We start from the raw sequence: 13,584 nt of genomic DNA on the forward strand, positions 1-13,584 counted from the left end.
TATGTATTTTACGAATGACAATGAACCAAAACTAAACAAAATTTTCCGCTGTGCACAAGTCTACCTTCTTCCACGTTTGCTGTGTCCCCCACATGGCTTCTTGCAAACTGCAAATGGGACTTCTTATGGCTTTCTTTCAACAATATCTTTCTTCTTGCCATTCTTCCATAAAGGCCAGATTTGTGGAGTGCACGACTAATAGTTGTCCTGTGGACAGATTCTCCCACCAAAGCTGTGGATCTCTGTAGCTCCTCCAGAGGTTCCATGGGCCTTTTGGCTGCTTCTCTGATTAATGCTTTCCTTGCCCGGCCTGTCAGTTTAGGTGGATGGCCATATCTTGGTAGGTTTGCAGTTGTGCCATACTTTTTCCATTTTCCAATATTGCAGTACTCGGTGAGAGGTTCATAGCTTGGGATTCTGTTTTAAAACCTAAACTGCTTTAAACTTCTCCACAACTTTATCCCTAACCTGTCTTGTGTGTTTATTAGGCTGTTTGTTCACTAAGGTTTTCTAACAAACCTCTGAGGGCTTCACAGAACAGCTGTATTTATACTGAGATTAAATCACACACAGGTGGACTCTATTTACTAATTATTGACTTATGAATGCAATTGGTTCCACTAGATTTTAGTCAGGGGTATCAGAGTAAAGGGGGCTGAACACAAATGCACGTCACACTTTTCAGATATTTATTTGTAAAGAAAATTGAAAACCATTTATCATTTTCCTTTCTCCTCACATATTCATGTGCTACTTTATGTTGGTCTATCACATAAAATCACAATAAAATACATATACGTCTTTGGTTGTAACATAACAAAATGTGGAAAGTTTCAAGGGGCATGAATACTTTTTCAATGCTCTGTAATTGTATTGACGTGTTTTGCAAATAGCTTCCTCAGAATACAGGAAATACAGGATATTTTCTTTTTGAGATAATAAAGGATGCAGTGCCCATGATTTTCCACTGATTATTTATGATATGCTCTCAAAACCTCCTGCCTGCTTAGTTCTTTTTAAGTAACTTTAACCCCTTAGCGCCGACGCATGCAAATATCTGATAAACCCTGCCCCACCTCCCGGCATCCTAAACACCTTAAAGGGCTAGACAGCACCAGTGCCAAGAAGTTAAAAATCACTTTTTTCTGTGCTCTTTATTTGTTTTAGTTATTATGTTCAGGTCTAAAAGGTCAGGTGAATATGACATAATGCATAATAATATCTAACATTTCCCACCTGCAGCCTGTAGATGGCAAACTCTAGTTAGGGCATTCCCTTTCCAGAGCATCAGTTAAAAACTTTATTGTAAAACAGGTCTGAATAGTAGAGAATAGTAGAGAATTCTGAATAAATGGAATACAATGCCTTGCAAAAGTATTCACCCCCTTGGCTTTTTACCTATTTTTTTACATTACAGCCTTTAGTTCAATGTTTTTTTAATCTGAATTATATGTGATGGATCAGAACACAATAGTCTAAATTGGCAAAGTAAAATTAGAAAAATATATACATAAAACTATTTTTCAGAAATAAAAAAATTATACTTGGCATGTGAGTATGTATTCACCCCCTTTGTTATGAAGCCCATGAAAATCTCTGGTGCAACCAATTACCTTCATAAGTCACATAATTAGTGAAATTATGTCCACCTGTGTACAATCTAAGTATCACATGATCTGTCATTACATATACACACCTTTTTGAAAGGCCCCAGAGGCTGTAACACCCAAGCAAGAGGCACCACTAACCAAAGACTGCCATGAAGACCAAGGAACTCTCCAAACAAGTAAGGGACAATGTTGTTGAGAAGTCAGGGTTAGGTTATAAAAAAAATCCAAATCTTTGATGATCCCTAGGAGCACCATCAAATCTATCATAACCAAATCAAAAGAACATGGCACAACAGCAAACCTGCCAAGAGACGCCGCACACCAAAACTCACAGACTGGGCAAGCAGGGCATTAATCAGAGAGGCAGCACAGAGACCTAAGGCAACCCTGGAGGAGCTGCAGAGTTCCACAGCAGAGACTGGAATATCTGTACATAGGACGACAATAAGCCATAGGCTCCATAGGCTCCATAGCCAGAAGAAGGCCATTAAGTTCAGCAAATAACAAAATGGCACGTTTTGAGTTTGCGAAAAGGCATGTGGGAGACTTCCAAAATGTATGGAGGAAGGTGCTCTGGTCTGATGAGACTAAAATTTTACTTTTTGTCCATCAAAGAAAACACTATGTCTGACGCGAACCCAACACATCACATCACCCAAAGAACACCATCCGCACAGTGAAACATGGTGGTGGCAGCATCATGCTGTGGGAATGTTTTTCAGCAGTTGGGACTGGGAAACTGGTCAGAGTTGTGGGAAAGATGGATGGTGCTAAATACAGGGATATTCTTGCACAAAACCTGTACCACTCTGTGTGTGATTTGAGGCTAGGATGGAGGTTCACCTTCACCTTACACACAGTTTGCCAACAAGCCTGCAGGTAGTGCAGGGCTTTCTTAACGGATTAATAATGGAAGGCCCAGCTTGCTTTTCAAATTGTTATTTTGTTCTTGAATAAGAATGAAATAGAAATTGTTAAAATATATAGGACATGAGTTTATAAACAATGTAAAAATTCTTTTCATTCAACAAAATCTTTCTTAATGCATTCCAAGCAATTCACATTCTTTTGTCTTTTCTTTTGAGATATCATAGTTGCTTTTACCCTGGTGAGTGATTTTTTTTCTGCTGTTCCAGTCTGTAACTCAGTGACTGTTATGTGCAGCCAATGGGGTCAAATACAAAAGTACATGTATCTGGGAATGAATAGGTCTCTTTGTTCTCTAGAATAAAATGTACAAGCAACTCCTGACTTTTCAAAAAAAAAAAAACAATGGCATTACTTATATGTCACAATCCTAGAGTCTTGTTTCCACAATAAATATAGTAAATGATCTCAGTTATTTATTGAAATGCATTTTATGTAGTACAGCAGTTATATTTTTTTCTTGAAATTATCAGTGACAATGGGATAAGGTTAATATATACTTGTACAGACCTTGTGTCAATCTTCGTTGTGTGGTGAAGCTGCAGTTAAATGGTATGAACATGAATGTTCATTCTTTGCAAAATTTCAAGATAGCTTCCTTGTGTCTCCCACAATCCTTTATGCCCAGATTATGCAAAAACTAGATGAGCTCATCACTGGGTATACATCCAGAAAATCCAGTTATTTCTCAACTCTCCACTTCTGACCAAGAGAAAAGCTCACAATGGTGGGTGGAGATTAGGAAAGGTTTCAGTGAATCTTACCACAAGCTTTCAGGTTGCATACAAAATGTTGTTTTCCTAATTAGGAAGAGAAAGCTTGGCCACAGAGAGATACATGCTTATTTTTCGGTGACTATAAAAAGTATGGATCACTATATTTTTTCTTTATTCAGTATCATAGCTGGCTGATTTTAATCAACTACAAATTTTAGTATGCCTATCTCCTCTCATCTAAATTTGCATGCTGTCTTCAGAAAACTGAAGCTGATTGGCATACTGTGATGTTATTAATGAGAAACTGTCCCCTGGCCAGTAATGGGAAAAGTGGCAATGTCTCTGCAAAGTCCACCCTCCTCATTCCTCTATAACTCACCTTACCAGTTATCATGTACCTGTATGAGGAGCCTGAGACAATGAATGTGGCATCTTGCACATTTCCTATCTGGGCAACCCTAAAAGTTTGGGCTGCAAAGGCAAAGGAAGGGCACAATGCCAAGAAGTTGTAACTGAAAACCTGAACTTGAAGTACTGGTAATGTTAGGAACCATGAAACGGACGGAGACAGAAAATGCAGTGAAAATCACACCTTTTAATAAAAGGGTATAAATGGAACAACTGGTAAATGTAGTCAAAACATAGCCAGGGTTCGTGGCCAAATCTGGTAGTCAGCACAAGCCAGGAAATTGGGGAGCCAGAGATCAGCGTAGTCAAAGGCAGCAAGCAGGATCAGGAACCAGAAGGGACGTCAGTCAGGCAAGTCTTCAACAGGAACACAGCAGAGAGTCTCTAGATATGTTTGACCCAGACAAAGGCAATTGATGAAATGAACCAGGCATTTTAAATATCCAGGAGGGGCTGGCCGTGGGCTTGACTGACAAGTAGGAGATGATCAACAGGTGAGCCACTATGGAACGATGAGTTTCTGGCAATTAACCGACAGCTGAGCAACCTGAGCACAGAAGGAAAGGCCGAGAGCCCAGCCCTGACAGGTAAGCAGAAGAACAGAGGAGAGGGCACCCAGAATACATTAAGTCCAGTAGTGAGCAGAGCCGGGTCTCAAGCCGAGATTGGTAACAATCGAGCAGGAAAGCACTAAATAGTGAGCAGGAATCAGGATCAAGGTCAGAAACAAGCCAAGGTTGGCTATGTGTAAGTAGCGAGGTACACTATCGATGGGTAAAATCTTGATTGGAAGTCCAGGCTGAGGTCAGTAAAGAGATAGGCAACAGTCTTAGCCAGGCAAGGATGATTCAGAAGCAGGTCAGTTGAAAGCTGGTCCATTAACGGTCAAACAAATTTAGGATCAGGAAAACCATAAACTCAAGCTGAAAAACCATTCAGCACTGATCTCATGCAGGGCCCAGGTTAAAATAGCCCACTAGATGCCAGTATTTATGGTGGATGTGCCTATGCATTCACATGCACACCAAGGTGTGTGCGTTCCTATGTGTGTGCACGTTGTTGCACATTTAGTTAGACCCTTATGTCCGAAAACATGTTTATGCGCATGTGCCTTACAGCTGGCACAGCGTTTCTGATGGCTGACATGAGGTTCCTGACACCAATGCTACCTTGCTTCTTTTTTTTTCTTTAGAACAGCACTGAAATAACTGGTTTTGGCAACCCAGTGATGTCTCCCCCCCAGTCATATTACAGTGCTTAGGGCTAGGGATTAGCGGCACAGTGGTGTAGTTAGACGGCACAGTGGTGTAGTTGGGCGGCACAGTGGTGTAGTTGGGCGGCACAGTGGTGTAGTTGGGCGGCACAGTGGTGTAGTTGGGCGGCACAGTGGTGTAGTTGGGCGGCACAGTGGTGTAGTGGTTAGCACTCACACCTAGCAGTAAAAAGGGTTGCTGGTTCAAATCCCAACCACACCACAACACTACCTGCCTGGAGTTTGCATGTTCACCCTGGGCCTGCATGGGTTTACTCCAGTTTACTCCGGTTTCCTCCCACACTCCAAAGACATGCTGGTAGGTTAATTGGCTTCTGTCCAAAATTGCACCCAGTATATGAATGGGGACCTTGGATTGTGGGCTCCTTGAGGGTAGGGACCGATGTGAGTGATAAAATGTACAGGGATATGGGCTGCTAAACCCAAACACCATCACGGTGGAGAAGGTCACATGCTTCTCCATACAAAGAAGTTCTGGGCATTGTAGCTCTCTGTGGAGAAGGTAGTAGCAGGAAGAGAGTGCTGGTAAGAGAAGCATGAGAAAAAGTGGGGTTGGAGAGAAGGATACCTTTAGCAAAGACAGTGTCACTTTGCCCCATGTTGTTTCTTTGAGGTCAAAATTGTTAACTGCATGACATTTAAAAAGATTGCATGTAGATGAAAGTAAGGTTGGATTATTAATCAGGCTGTACACATAACAAGTAGCAAGACCAAGTTATTGACATCTTTTCCAGTTCTACTGGTACCTAATAGCACTGTTGATGGCTTGTATCGTTTAAATTCCGATCGTGTGTAGACAATTACGATGGACAAAGTGCCACGCATGCTCAGAATAAATTAAGAGACCACAGCTATTGGCTACTGGCCCGTTTATAGTCTCGACATACGTGTTGTACATCACCTCGTTAAGAATGATCGAATTTTCCGACAACTTTGTCAAACCGTGTGTATGCAAGACAAGTTTGGCACAAAATAGGTCGGAAAAAATCTGATGGATTTTATTGTCGGAATGTCTGACCGTGTGTACAAGGCATAAGTGTTGAGCATCAGTCAGCTCACATATACTTTGTATAAAGACCTGTGCACAGCTTAGACTAATAACACAGTGTGGCTAGCAGGTAAGATGTGGAATGGAGGTTTATTCCCACTGAAAGCTCTACAAAGTCTCTGGGCTCCAGATCCCAGATCATGACTTATTAAGATTCTGAGTAAACAAAACCTTTGTTTACTCCATATCCGTCAAAAACCCTGGAACCCTCACCTTAATACACATTTACACTTAATATCTACTACTTCACCATATGGGTGTGAGAAACCTTGGTGACACCTATACACCATTCACATTCTTGGCAGTCATTGTGTCACAATATATACCTTATGTATGTAAATATGTTTTCCCAACAGGAAACAAATATAAGATATCAACATTTTATCTAAAAGAAAATATTGATGTTCCCAAGACACTTCCCAATATGTGTCCTTGTGTCTTTAACAACTCTTTGTGATAAGAAAACTTGATAAACTACTTTAATAATAATAAAAAAACCTAATTGGAATGTTTAAAGGCTGGCTCCACCTTCTACATGATGTTACATATTACAACAGTATTTAAAGTGTAACATGGTGCAAACGTAACTCCCCTCCCCCAATCTGCTCCCCTCTGCGACAGCTTGCGGGGGGTTCTTTTCCCCCACAACAGCTGCCACTTTTGAAATCAACACAGTTGTGTGGGGTTCCAGGTCATTTACTGGCAGAGATCTATGAATGAATAGACTACAAGTCCAATCTGCCACCACAATACATGCAAGTTCTGGAATTAATGCACTTATAGTCCATTGACACTTCCTCCAGCTCAGCAACTGAATGCCTATACCACAGTCTGAGCAGAGAGTTATGGGAAGAGTCTGCAGGTTCTTGGCATTGCACCTATGAGCCACAAATTATGGGTGCGATGCTTGGCAGGTTCCTGTGAAAAAGAAGTACACATGCACAATATCGTCATCAGTTGGAGGTGATGTGAATATCTCTTAAACAGCGCAAGTTTAGGAGATATTCACGGTACCTACAGGTAAGACAATAAGCTTACATGTTGAACAGCATTTAAAATAGGAGTTTGATAATTGTAACTCTATGTTTATGTTGCTGTACAATGTCCAGCTTTGTACAGTATGCAATCAGTTCTGTACCTTGTGCAATAAGCTGTTCTGGAAAGCAAAAGAAAACTGAAATGCAGTATCATTGCTTATTTTTAGAATAAATGGGGTAGAAAGGCAAATAGATGGTGCAAGTGCAGTTACACTAATTTTCCTTTGGAAATATAAATTTGGTAAAGCTTCTCTTTGTAAAAAATGCCCAATCAGGTGCAAGGGAAATAAAAAAAAAGTTATTTTGCTTACATATGATTGGATGATGGAAATCAGCAAAGTTTTAACTTATTTACTAAGCTCTGGGGAAAATGAGTGCAATTGCACTTGCAAAGTGCACAGTCTATTTGTCTTTAGTATATCAACCCCAGTGTTACTCTCTGCATCTCATTGCTGGAAGTATTCAGAGCTACTGTTAGTAACCCAAATTACCTGAGTGCTCACTGAAAGGTCTGGTTTATTGATGTCACCTAGATTGTCTTTTCCCTCTGGTTTTACTTCTGGTATACATTTCTACATAATTATGTTAATAGGCCAGTTTAACAAATATCTGATCCAATATCCAATGCTTATCTGGAAGATCATTCTTTTGATATACAGTATATGCATCAATATTTGCTTCACAATAGTTATGGTACATGTGATTGGATTATTTCCTTTTCTTCCATCTTGGAATGGAATTGGTCACTCTATTAGCCAAATAATTTATGGTTTGCTTGAAATGTGTTTTTTCACACCATATATACAGTGCCTTGAAAAAGTATTCACACCCCTTGACATTTTCCATATTTTGTCATGTTACAACCAAAAGCGTAAATGTATTTTATTGGGATTTTATGTAATAGACCAACACACAGTTCCACATAATTATGAAAGTGGAACGAAAATGATAAATGGTTTTAAATTTTTTTCCATGCATTTGTATTCAGCCATTACAGGTGCAGGTTATTTTTGCCCACTCTTCTTTCCAAAATAGCTCAAGCTCTGTCAGATTGGATGGAGATCATCTGTGAACAGCCATTTTCAAATCTTGCCACAGATTCTCAATTGGATTTAGGTCTGGACTTTGGCAGGGCCATTCTAAGCCCCTGTACACACGGTCGGAGATTTCCACAACCAAATCCGTCGGATTTTGTCCATCAGATTTAGTCTGACGGATTGTGTCCGAAACTGTTGCATACACACGGTCGGACTAAGTTGTCGAACAATCCGATCTTTCAGAATGTGATGACTTAATGTCGTTACGATGGGACTAGATTCAGGCTAGTAGCCAATAGCTTTGATCTAGGAATTTGATCTGAGCATGCGTGGCACTTGGTCCGATCAAAATTCTCTACACATGATCGGATTACGTCCGACCGGCCCAGTTGGTCGGGAAATATTTCCAACATGTTGGAAAATTGGGTCCGACTGAGATTCGGACGGAATCAGTCCGATGCATACCACACACAGTCGGATTATCTGACGACACGGTCCGATAAGGCGCATTCCGACGGATTCTCCGACCGTGTGTACGCGGCAATACACATGTATATGCTTTGATCTAAACCATCCCATTGTAGCTCTGTCTGTATGTTTAGGATAGTTGTCCTGCTGGAAGGTGAACCTCCAAACCAGTCTCAAGTCTTTGCAGACTCTTAACAGGTTTTCTTCTAAGATTGTCCTGTATTTGACTCCATCCAGCTTCCCATCAACTCTGAAGAAAAACATCCTCACATCACGATGGTGCCGCCACCGTGTTTTGCGGTGGGGATGGTGTGTTCAGGGTGATGTGCAGTGTTAGTTTTCCACCACACATAGCGTTTTTCTTTTAGACCAACAAGTTCAATTTTGGTCTCATCTGACAAGAGCCCCTTCTTCCACGTGTTTGCTGTGTCCTCCACATGGCTTCTCGCAAACTGCAAACAGGACTTCTTCTGTGGATCTCTGCAGCTCCTCCAGAGTTACCATGGGCCTCTTGACTGCTTCTCTGATTAATGCTCTCCTTGCCCGGCCTTTTTAGTTTAGGTGGACGGCCATGTCTTGGTAGGTTTGCAGTTGTGCCATACTTTTTCCATTTTCGGATGATGGATTGAACAGTGCTCTGTAAGATGTTCAAAGCATGGGATATTTTTTTTTATAACCTAACCCTGCTTTAATCTCCACAACTTTATCCCTGACCGGTCTGGTGTGTTCCTTGGCCTTCATAATGCTGTTTGTTCATTAAGGTTCTCTAACAAAACTCTGAGCGCTTCACAGAACAGCTGTATTCATAATGAAATTAAATTACACACAGATGGATTCTTTTTACTAATTAGCTGACTTCTGAAGGAAATTGGTTCCACTAGATTTTACTTAGGGATATCAGAGTAAAGAGGGCTGAATACAAATGCACACCACACTTTTCACATATTTATTTGTAAATAAATTGAAAACTATTTATCATTTTCCTTCCACATCACAATTATGTACCACTTTGGGGGTTATTTACGAAAGGCAAATCCACTTTGCACTGAAAGTGCACTTGGACGTGCAGTCGCTGTAAATATAAGGGGTAGATCTGAAATGAGTGGAAGCTCTGCTGATTTTATCATCCAATCATGTGTGAGCTAAAATGCTGTTTTTTTTTATTTTCCTTGCATGTCCCCCTCGGATCTACAGCGTGGTTTATCACATAAAATCCCAATAAAATACATTTACGTTTTTGGTTGTAACATGACAAAATGTGGAAAATTTTAAGGGGAATGAATACTTTTTCAAGGCACTGTAGCTGCCTCGATGGGTGTTTTACTGTTATTTGACTGGTCAAGAAAGCTCCTTAGTTGCTGCCGAGATCTTAACTGTATGTTGAAAGTCCATTCTGCAGTGGTAATGTTTTTTGTCGGGGATTGCAATGGTATGAATATATGTGGTTAATGATTTGACTTGATTGTGTGCCTAATACCTGTTATTCAGATTAATAATTTCTCTGCATAAGATTATCCCATATCTTCCTGGGGCTCGTCACACTTACTACAGACATATCTGAACAGTTACGTGACAGATTGACAGAGATCCAAACAATTCCAGGGGTCAGTATTGTGCTATATAAGTTATGTGGACGTGGGTACATTGTAACCGGAGTTATGTGTAATGACCTTTATTCTCTTGTCTTTATCCTATTTACTAGACTGAAATAGAAAGACAATTATGAAAGAGCCAATTCTATAACAGTAGGGGGTTTATTTATAGAAAATGTGCATAGTAATTCACCCAGTGAAAGTGCATGTGCAATAAAGACAAAACATATAAATACAATAACACTGTAGCTTGCTTTAGGGCCCATAATCAAGGGTGGGTAGGCTGCCTGCCCGCAAAATGATAATACATGGATGCATTTACCGGTATGTTCAATACAAAAGCAATAAGCATGCTATTTTAAATGGAAAATACCCTTTCCCACCTACAATATCCATAGGGTCTAATAAGGTGGAGGGGATCAGGAGGATGGAGGACCTTATCCTATCCTCTCAAAACAAACATAACATATATCTTTAAACTTGGTTTTACTGGAATGACTTCACCTTCTCAGATAAGGCTTTACTTCTCAACTATATTAAATAGTACCCTTGCTCCTCATCATAGAACTGGGGGCAAACATTTTTCCTCTTACTCTCCTCCTACCCACTTTCCTAGTTGGCCTTTCTTACCACCAGCCCCCCTGTCTCTTCTCCGCTCTCTCTTGCTACCTTTAGTGAGCTTGACAGTTCTCTTCATAGTCCTAGCCTGAAACCCACCTATCTCCTATTCTACCCTATTCCTCACCCCCACTCCCTTATTCTTCTCCTGCGCATGCCTGACTTGACCTTTTATATGCCCATATTTCCCAACCCAACTTGAATAATGCACTCCAGAGTTCTTGTACCCTCTTTCTAATTCCATTCTATGCACTATTTATCTAGTTTACACTCCCACTAATTCTCTGCTTATTTTCTGGGGAGGGACAATCTGTTCTTATAATCATACTCAGGTTAATGTCAATTTAAAGACTCATACATCAATTTCCATATATTGTAAAAATTCCATGAACTACTAAATGCTACCTACCAAAGGGTAGGCTGACTATGCTGCTGGTATTGTCCACACCCTCTAAATTGTGGCAAGTATATTTCAAGTTTAAACAGTGGCAGTCTGTCCATAGGGGGCGTACGGGCGCCGCCCCCCTATCCATGTGTCCGGCCCCCTAACCTACATGCCAGGTGCTGGAATTGGATTTCAATGTTTTTTTTCTGAAGCACATAATTAGAGCCTGAGGCTTTAATTGGCTTAAAAAAAGGGTGGGCTTGGGACGCAGAGCACTGCACCCGAGCCCACCCAGTTGTGTGACATTAGCAAATTAATATTTGCTAATGTCTTCCTGCTCCTCCTCCCAGCCAATCAAGAAGTGGCTCTTCTGATTGGCCAGGGAGGGTGGGGGTGTCCAAATGTGAGCTCCCCTGAGGATTATCCCCCTGAGGAAGACACGTATTTAGTACATTGAATTTTTATGGAGGATATAAGCACTATTAGTTCAAAACAAAGGTAAAAGAATGGGACTTTAAATGAGGCTTATTGCTGCAAAAATAAGTGTATGGAGTATATATATATATATATATATATATATATATATATATATATATATATATATATATATATATATAATAAAACCTTTATTGTATCAAAGCAATTCTGTGGTCTAGAAATCCATGATAAAGTTTTCTAAACATAAGCATATACAAAGGCTGACACTGACATATTGGTAAAAGTATACCATGAACATATACACTGTATACAATGATGATACATATTTATACATATACATACAACTGAGTACATGCTGTATGAAAGCCGAACTGTCTTGACATCATATGAATGGAAAAACTCTACGCGTTTCGTGAATCACGTTCACTCATTAGGAGTATGGGTGCAAAAATGTATTCACTGTAGGTACATAAAATCAGATATATAAATATAATAAACCCTTCATAAAGAATGAGGGAGGGAAAACTTTCTGAAGGATCCAAAAAAGTTCCCGTAAGGAGTACTTAGCTAATACTTACAGAAACATTATTTGTCAAAAAGTAAGAAACACAGGAAACTGTTTTTGACAAGTCATTTATTAAAAATAAAAAAATAGTGTCCCTCGATGTCCATCACAATGTTCGCCACACCCCAAAAATGTGCATAAATAAATCATTTGCAAAGGAATAGACATTTTAAAATTATTTTGTATTTCTTTTTCATCCAGGTTAACATGAAACATTGCATATTCATGTATTTATTGCATTCTTTTTATTTCATTTTTATGACTTCAACAGAGAGAGTTTTAAAAATGTATCAGCAGCTTAAGTCTGTAAGACTAGCTTTTGTAGGAAACAAAGCCCTGATTTACTGAACCACTTCAGCCCCGAAAGGATTTACCCCCTTAATGACCAAGCCCTTTTTTTGCGATACGGCACTGTGTTGCTTTAACTGACAATTGCGCGGTTGTGCGATGTTGTACCCAAACAAAATTGAAGTACTTTTTTTTCCGACAAATAGAGCTTTCTTTTGGTGGTATTTGATCACCTCTGCAGTTTTTATCTTTTAGGCTATAAACAAAAAAGGAGTGTCAATTTTGAAAAAAAAGCTACATTTTTTACTTTTTGCTATAATAAATATCCCCAAAAAATAAATAAAAAATTCTTCCTCAGTTTAGGCCAATATGTATTCTTCCACATATTTTTGGTAAAAAAAATCACAATAAGCGCATATTGATTTGTTTGCGCAGAAGTTATTGCGTCTACAAAATAGGGGATAGATTTATGGCATTTTTATTATTATTATTATTTTATTAGTACATTGGACACTTTTGACACTTTTGGGACCATTGGCATTTATACAGCAATCAGTGCTATAAAAATGCACTGATTGTTGTGTAAATGTCATTGGCAGGGAAGGGGTTAAACACTAGGAGGCGATAAAGGGGTTAAATGTTTTCCCTCAGTGTGTTCTAACTGTAGGGGGAATGGGCTCACTAGAACATGACAGAGATCACTGCTCCCAATTACTGGGAGCAATAGATCCCTTTCATGTTGCTAGGCAGAACAGGAAAATGCATTGTTTACAGGCCACTGATGGACATCAAGTCTGCAGCACCCGCAGCGTGCGGCGGCATGCGCGCGCCCGCTAGCCACCGATGATGCAGTGATGTTAGGTTCATCGTTTTGCGCACCCGTGCCACTCTGCCGACATATATCAGCGTGAGATGGTCGGCAAGTGGTTAAGGTGGCCACGGATCAATTGAAATTCAGTTGGTTCAGCAGGGACTGAATGAATTTTGATCCATTTATGGCCACTGCAGTTCAACAGAAGTCGATCTACCAATAGCTGCTGTGCTGATCTGTGTATTCCGATTGCGGAGGATTATCCCTGATGTCAGAATACAATAACAGTGAGGAGGATTTCCCTATCCAAATTTTATGTGTGGACAGGGGAATTGTTTTAGATGTACATACATTACAAGGATT

At 40.0% G+C, this 13,584-nt stretch overlaps 1 protein-coding gene and 1 long non-coding RNA gene across 2 annotated transcripts in view; one reads left to right on the top strand and one right to left on the bottom strand.

The window, feature by feature from the left end:
• LOC143940305 (uncharacterized) overlaps window positions 1-3,193 on the bottom strand; it is a 51,600-nt gene extending 48,407 nt beyond the window's left edge. The window contains exon 1 of the long non-coding RNA XR_013263848.1: window positions 3,048-3,193. This is a non-coding gene — a long non-coding RNA (uncharacterized LOC143940305). The remainder of the gene's footprint in view (window positions 1-3,047) is intronic.
• Window positions 1-13,584, top strand: part of SLC5A1 (solute carrier family 5 member 1) — a 94,603-nt gene that overhangs the window by 20,580 nt on the left and 60,439 nt on the right. The window lies entirely within an intron of this gene.

This window comes from Lithobates pipiens, unplaced genomic scaffold, assembly GCF_037356315.1.
Source record: "Lithobates pipiens isolate NorthernLeopardFrog02 unplaced genomic scaffold, aLitPip1_a1.2 Scaffold_3, whole genome shotgun sequence".
In the NCBI taxonomy this organism is placed as follows: Eukaryota; Metazoa; Chordata; class Amphibia; order Anura; family Ranidae; genus Lithobates; species Lithobates pipiens.